This window comes from Pteropus medius, unplaced genomic scaffold (genome assembly GCF_902729225.1).
Source record: "Pteropus medius unplaced genomic scaffold, Ma_sr-lr_union100, whole genome shotgun sequence".
Classification (NCBI taxonomy): Eukaryota; Metazoa; Chordata; class Mammalia; order Chiroptera; family Pteropodidae; genus Pteropus; species Pteropus medius.
Genome location: NW_024340699.1, coordinates 2,474,410 through 2,482,773, shown reverse-complemented (window position 1 = coordinate 2,482,773; position 8,364 = coordinate 2,474,410).

Sequence of the window (8,364 nt, the reverse complement as noted above, 5' to 3'; positions counted from 1 at the left end):
GGGCAGTAAACTGTGCAACTTGAAGGCTGACTGTGTATATAAACTTGGCCTAATTCTCACCCCCAAACTCAACCCCCATTTTTGATGGTGGTGTGGCCATATGCCTACTAGTACTTCAGTGCCCTCTTAAATCTCATTCAGATATTAAATAGGAGAGAGACTCATATGAAGCATGTTACAATGGCAGTACAGGTATACCTCAGAGATATTGCAGGTTCAGTTGCAGACCAAAGCAATAGAGTATTGCAATAAAGCGAGTCATAACTTTTTTGCTGGTGGAGAGTCTTGCCTTTAATTTGTAAAAAATTCAACATCTCTGAAGCACAATAAAGGAGAGACAAATGCCCTTTTGTTTTATTTTTCTGATGAACATTGCAACTCAATTAAATTACTCACAAAGATTTACATTACATGCCTCCCTGGCTCAAACTATAACTGACAGTATATCCACATTTTGTTTAAAACATGGATGTTGATACTTAAATGTGTAATAGTCTGACTGCAACCTGTAATATTCACCCAGACCCAGATCCTGTTCTCAACATTATAATTATTCAGTCCTTAAAGGCACCACACGGTGCATATTCTGTGTTCTCCATTTCTATCAGCAAAGTAACTCGACAGGATGGTAATATATTCATTGGCATTTTATGCACAGGAGGTAAAAGTGTGGATTTACATATTAGACCGTGGAGGTTGATGTTTTAACTTATTTGACAAGAAAACCTAAAAAGTGTATGTTACAGAATTTACAAAAAACAAACTTTCCACGGGGCGTCACACCAAAAACAAGAGTAAGCAGAAACCCATTATTTCACTTGTAGATTTTAGATGCATTAACTTTTTTTTTAAAACCTAGTCAGAGGCTAAATTCAGGAAGGTTGGCTCTAGAAGTTGCCTCATCAATTCTTTGGTATCATCCTCTGATATAAGGCTCAGTCAGTGGAGCACTACTTAAGATCATACCCACCAGCATCAAAGAAGACGACAGAGACTCCCAGGCCCAACACTAAAGAAGGCAAGACCTCCAGCCCTCGATCCTCATTACTCTCACCTAAGCCTCCCGACACCAGTACCTTTTGGCCCAGCCAAGCTCGCCTCTTTCCTCGCCAGACCCCCCCTCGCCCAACCATGCACCACCTTTCCATTCACCCACGTTAGGATCAACAGCCAAAAATCACACGCGACTCTGCCTCCAAGGGTCGCGCCAGGCTCCGAGGGTCGCGCCAGGCTCTGCGTTTGAACCACAACTCACGTCTCTATTGGCTCATCCGCCCAAGAGGCGGGACAGAGTGGGCGGGTAGGGTCCCAGGAAGAACCAATGGGAGGAACCTAAGCTCCTTGGGCTCCGCCCCGAAAGCTTTCTCGAGAGAAGTTTAGAGCTTGTTTCTTGGGAATAATAAAACAAACAAACAAAAAAAATCAAACCTCCTGACACCTTAATCATGGACTTTCAGGTTTTTTAACTTGCTCCCCATACAGATAGAATGGGAGTGAATATGGTCTCCAATTTCCAGAAAAAAATCAATGATTATTATGATATCAAGATAGAGTTGTGTTTTTTCTTTTTCCCTGAGATACTTAGATGTGGTCAAGACGTTATTAAATTAAAAGACGGTGAGATTCAAAAAGTCAAGGTGTAGTGGCAACAGAACTATTTTCCTAAAGTTTTCAACTAATCAACCATTGGTCCGGAGAGTAAAAGAGACCAGATCAAATTTAAAAAGAGGCATCCAGGAGGAAAGGCATTATAGTCTTCTGGAAAATAACAGGAAAAATGGATACATAATAGTTGTATCTCAATTAGAGATGTTAAAAAAATACATATAATCAAATGGAGAAAACAATTCATATCAGGTCTAAAGAACACTAGCAGAGCAGAATTAAAAATTAAGAAAGTAAAGATAGATCAAACCAATATTTGAGTCATTCTGTTATGCTTGTGATTAAGAATGGACTGATTAGTCCCTAATTGCAGGCCTATCCTCAACATTTCAGGCTAGGATGCTGTTTTTATTGTAGCAACAGGAATCTCTGGCTTAGGGAAAAAATGATGATCCTAATTAATACATAATTCAGGTTTACATAAAAATTCTGTCATTTAATAGGGACTGGCAGAGACATGGTTTTCAATATATACCAACTCATTGGCCCTTCTTCTCTGGCATTTCAGGACAAAAACTGATTGAATAATTCATTCAATCAACAAATATTTACAGAATGCTGCTTAAATGTTAGATACTATGCTAGGCATCAAGAAGAAAAGATCCTAACTCAAGAAGGTGAAGAAAAGAGGGAAGACAAAAACCATGCATACCTTTACTCCCTTCTCTGCCCTTTCTGTTTTTATTCCATCCCCTTTCATTTTTCCCTCTATTTCCTTCTACATATCTCAGCTACATATTACGTCATTGGCACACAAAAGGGGTCATTTTGAAACCAAATCTGTACAACACCTCCAGCTTCCAAGTGAGGAGTCTCTATTTCCTAAGGTCTTTGGGTGAAAGGTTTATAACTCCCCAGGCTAAGTCTTCCCCTTACTATATGAAGCACTGTATCTCCCAAGGTCATGCAGTAACTGAAAATGCCATAACCACCTCCTCTTTGAGTGGCCATTGTTTTCTAACTAATGATGCCTCAGACCCCTTTGTTATTCCAAACTATAGTGGGGATATCCAATGGCTAAACCACCCTCACCTCATAACAGCACCTAGATCCTAATCAATCCCAGTATATCTTAATCCCAATTTACAAACAGCTACCCATTCAGAATGAATCCCTGCTTCCTTAAACCTTCCTCAGAATCAATCCTCTATGGAAGAACCCAAACCTTAAAAAAAATTCTTCCCACTTGTCCAGCACAGTCTATGATTGTTCTGGGAGATGAGTCCCATGACTTGTGCCTGGTAGTTTTAACTTTACCAAGCAAAATTCAGTAATGTTTTAAGGAGATAAAAACCAAGTGTGGGTCATTCATGGACTACTCCCTTTCAGGCTATTCTCTGACACTTTCTATTCCTTCACCTACTGTCCTATAAAATCAAAATTAATATTTATGTTCCTAAACTCTAGGCACTGCAAATTCTTAATAAGAAAAAAAATAGATTATAATGGGCTATCTTATTGAGGTAAGGATGTTAGCTTTTATATTTGAAAAGAATACATGTTATTTTGGGGGTAGGGAGAAGACCGGAACAGGTGGGACCAAGAAAAAAAATATCAGAAAAATTCTACTATCAAAATTACTGTTGTTAAAGAACAAAATTCAATTGATTATATTTGAATGTCTAATTGGCTTTATTAAGTGATTACTGAATCAGGCAGCATCCAGTCTAGCAACTAGAATGGTGCTCTACAAAATGGAATGGGCTATACAAAATGGAAGATTTTCATAGGAAGAGGAATGGGGCAAAGGAGCTATTAACAAAAGAAAAGTAAGGATTGTTTTGCAGCCGAGACATCTTTGTGGGAGGGAGAAAATGAGAAGGGGTATCACGCAGATAGTCTCTTTTTTTCTGTGGAAGGCGAGGTGGAAGAGGTCCCCAGTGACAGATAACAAAGGGAAGGATGTCTAAGCTGCTGTGCAGACTTGATCAGTAACGAAGAGAATACAATGCATTCCTAACCAAGGCCTTTGTGGGGCTAGCCAAGTATACTTTCCAACAGTTCCCATTAAAAAGATAAATGGTTATAGAAGGCAGTGCCTGTTCTTTCTAAAACCTGATAAAATTATAGAAATAATTGCTTCCAGATCCCTTCTAATGAGGACCTTACCTTATCTGTATATTCTGTCCACCTGATGTAAAACTGTTAATACTTGAAAAGTAACTAAAACTGCTGATGCATAGCTATATTTTTCTTTGTCTTCCTGCCCATATAAGCATCTCCTCACTTATCCTAAAGTTGGAGCACTGTTGGAAGGCCTCTTATATATCTGCTCTCAGGTAATGTGCTCAGATGGGCTCAAATAAACCTCTTCTCTTAAATCTACAAAAGTTCAAGTCTTATTTTCCTTGAAATGTCTGACCAGAACATTCCAAACTGATTGATTAGATTACATTTCTGGGATATGTCGAGGCTGTAATTAAATCAAGTATGAAGTATAGGGAGTAGGCGAACAAGGAGGGGGTGGGTGTAGGGGAGGGAAGTGAAGCTGTTAAACCCTGAAAAATAAGACGAAAGCTTCTAATTCTTAGCTATATCCTCAGAGGTGATGAACACCAGTTTAAGACGAGAACAGAGAATGGTGGCGGCGAAGGAAACGGCCGTTTGGGGCCTCAGACCTGGTACTTGGGCCCAGTCAGACCAGGGCTGTCTTCAGTAAAAATTTTAAAATGCCACTGGATGTGCACTGCCCAGTATGATAGCTACTAGCTACTTGTGGTTCTTAAGCACTTGAAATGTGGCTAGTCTGAGTAAGTGTAACATCCAGATCAGATATTAAAGACTTATGGCGAAATGATAACGTTAGACATATTGGGTTAAATAAAACATTGCAAAAATAATCTTACCTGTGTCTATTGTCTTTATAAGGCTACTGGAATATTTAAAATGACATCTAGGGCTGGCATATTTCTCTTGGACGGCAATGCATTAAAGGGTTTTAAGCTTAGGTGGCAGGACATGATATGATCAAATTTGGGTTTTGAAAAAAATATAACTTCTATGTGGACAATCGATTAGAAGGAATCAATAGACGAAGCTCGAGATCTCGCGAGATCAGCATCTCACAGGAACCTGGGACCCAAAGAGTTGTTAGTGCGCATGTGCCGCGCGGTGGCTGCTGGGAAGCGCTGGAAACAGGAAGAAAACATTGACGGATTGGCTTTCTTTCTGGCCAGTGGTCTTGGGGTCGGCTGCGACAGGACTGGGTGAAGAATTATTTTGAGAACTTGGGCGGGGCTGGCGTGGGGTCGGTTCGGGGCGAGCGGGCGCGGAGGCGGGTACAAGGGCAGGGAGGTGAAGCTACAGAACCCCGGGAAATGGGCCGAAAGCTGCTGCTTCTTAAAATATATTCTCACGGGGATGATGAACAACAGATTGAAGAGGGAACAGGGAAATAGGACCGAGAATGAAGCTTTAGCCCTAAACCTCAGACCTGGTACTTGGGCCCAGTCAGACCAGGACTGTGTCTTAAATGGTTTTTAGAGTAAAAATTATAAGGTGTCATTGGAGCTGCACTGCCTAGTGTAATAGCTATGAGCTGCTTGTGGCTCTGAAATGTAGCTAGACTGAATAAGTGTAATATTTTTTATGGGAAAGAGAACTTTTCCTTGCAGATACTATGATTTTAAAGACTTAGTTTATTTTTTTCTTGTGGCAAAATGATATGTTGGATATATTGGGTTAAATAAAGTATTGCAAAAGTAATTTTACTTGTTTCTGTACTCATGGCGACTGGAATATTTAAAATAACATCTAGGTCTTTCGTATTTAATGAGTAGGAAAAAGTAACACTAAGATGGTAGCATTGGAAACAGTGGTAGATGAATGATATTCAGAAGGTGAAAATAATTCTTAATAATGAAAGGGGCATAGCAGGAACACTTAAGTAAAGGGAAGGATAGTGGTGTTTTTCATTAAGAGAGGAGACTGTAAGGAAACTAGATTTCATAGAGAATGTCATGAATTTGAATTAAGATTTGTTGAGTGTAGGTGTCTCAGATCTCTAAGTGGAGATGCTGTGAAGTAAGCAATTGGAATATACCTATTTGAAGCTCAGATAAAAGGGCTGGAGTAGAGAAATAAATTGGAGAGCTAATGGTGGCCTCTGAAGCCATGGAAATAGATGAGCTTGTCCACTAGTGGAGTTCAGACTAAAGAAAGAAGCTCTAGGACTGAGCCTTACAGAATCCAAAAATAAGGCAGAAATGGGAAAACCTGCAAAGGAAACAGGAGGAGCAGCAAGAGGGGCACAAGATAAACCAGAAGAGTGTAATGTCCCATAAGCCAAGGGAAAAGAATAAAAGCGAGAACAGCACTAAAAAAATGCCCAATGTGTGTAGTGCATTGATCACTGAAAACTTAGTGGTAACTCTTCAGAGTGGTAAGGGATGGAAGCTAAATTAGAGTGTTTGAGGAGGGAAGTGGAAGATGAGGAAATAGAGGCAATAAATATAGATAACTTAAGGCATTCACAGTCTTTAGGGGAACAGAGATTGGACCCTATTTACTCATTAGTGTGGTAGAAAAGTTTGACATGTACAGACAGAGGAATTCAGGAATGTATATGAGAGAGTCTTATGAAATTTTAAATACATGTGTGTATTTCTCTGCATTTGTAAATTAGAGTTGAGGGAGTAACTACAACACTAGAGACTTTTTTTATGGGAAAGAGAACTTTTCCTTACAGATACTATGAAAGAATAAGAACATATGAAGCATAACCCACAGTATGTGTTATTAGGATGTGCTTTTGATAATTTCACTGGTGAACTAGTGAAGGCCTAGTTTGTACTAATATAAATTTCTTCCTTTTTGTAGAGGAGGCCAGATCACCATGTCGGCTGCAGCTGTGGATGCAGTTAATGCTGCCCCCCTATCGGGGTCCAAAGAAATGAGTCTGGAGGAACCAAAGAAGATGACCAGGGAGGACTGGAGAAAGAAGAAGGAGCTAGAAGAACAGCGAAAACTGGGTGCTCCTGCAGAAGTTGAAGAAGAAGAAAGTAAGTACTTTAATTTTTTGCATTGTTAATCATTCAAAATTCAAATTTATGTCTACTTAATCAGTTCCTCATCTGACAGGAAGCTATCTTTACCGTTTACATCATGTTTGTTTTTATTATTTTTATCAATCTCTTATGTGTAAGGTTTAGTAATCAAATAATATTAAAGGACTTATAATTAACAGCTGTAGTCCCTTCTAGTCCTTCCTACTCTCTGTCTCTTTCTAGGAAAGTGACTACTTTTAAATCTATTTTTGAGTGTTTCTGGCTGAAACCTCACATCTCTAAATAATATAATTAAACCATTATTTTAATCAACGCTAAGACATTATTACTGTACCTCTTGCGCTGTTACAAGATTTATCTCATTAACATACATCCTAATCTTCTTTCATCTCCCCTCCTCCTTCAGCTGTAACACTATTCTTTAGTTTCTTTGTTGGAAATTTTTTCACTCTGATTTAAATTATTTTTAATTGTTTTTATTATATTAATTACATCAAGAATATTCTCCCTCACTCCCCCCCACTACAATATCTCTATCAGATTGTGTATAGGCTTCCTTTAGTCATTGTAATACCAGTTATTTTCAAACTTTATTCTTAAAATTTTTTATTTTATTTTAATTCAGAGACATCAACCCTCATATTCCTCAGTATATTTCTTCAGTGCCATGGTATATTGATCCTTCAAAAAGACCTACTTTAAAGCACCAGAGACCACAACCAGAAAAACAAAGGCAGTACAGCTCATCTGGAGAATGGTACAAGAGGGGTGTAAAAGAGGTATGTAGGCAACCTGTATATACCTATGTGGAAGTGGAAATTTTATTTTAAGAACTTAATATAAGAACCATTAATACAATATTGTATAAAGTATAAACATCACATAACCTTTTATCTGGTAAAAATTCATAATACATATCACGTTAGCTTCTGTATTTCATAAATTTTATATTGCTGAAGTCCTTAAACATTTCTTATTTATAAGAGTGTAGAGACCCTAACTGGTTATCTTCTTAATGAATAAATCATTTCACTAAACAATATAATAAGAGCCAACACTACTTCTAACTCATTCAGATAAATAAAACTTTTTCTTTATATCCATTACTAGAATTCCATAACTACTAAGTACCGCAAAGGAGCATGTGAAAATTGTGGGGCCATGACACACAAAAAGAAAGACTGCTTTGAGGTAAGTTCATCTTTGAAAACGTTGGAAACTGTCATTAGAAAGTCTTTCTTTCTTCTGCATCAGAGAACTTAATTCTGTTTTTCTAAAATTACCTGTACTTAGGTACAAGTTAAATAAAAATCAGAGAGAAATTAGTTCAGCATCATCAAATTTTTCTGCTGGAAGATTAACTGATAATTTTATTGAATAGACCATAAAGTCCCATGGTATGTTCTTGCCTGCTCTCTAAAGATTATATGAAATTTTCCTCTGGGCAGCAGGTACCTAAAAAAAGATTTCGTCTTATTCTGTTTTCCAGAGACCTAGGCGAGTTGGAGCAAAATTTACAGGAACTAATATTGCTCCAGATGAACATGTCCAGCCTCAGCTGATGTTTGACTATGATGGAAAGAGGGATAGGTGGAATGGCTACAATCCAGAAGAACACATGAAAATTGTAGAAGAATATGCCAAAGTTGATCTGGTGAGCAAAATTTCCTGCTTTTCTACTATCCTTAAAAAA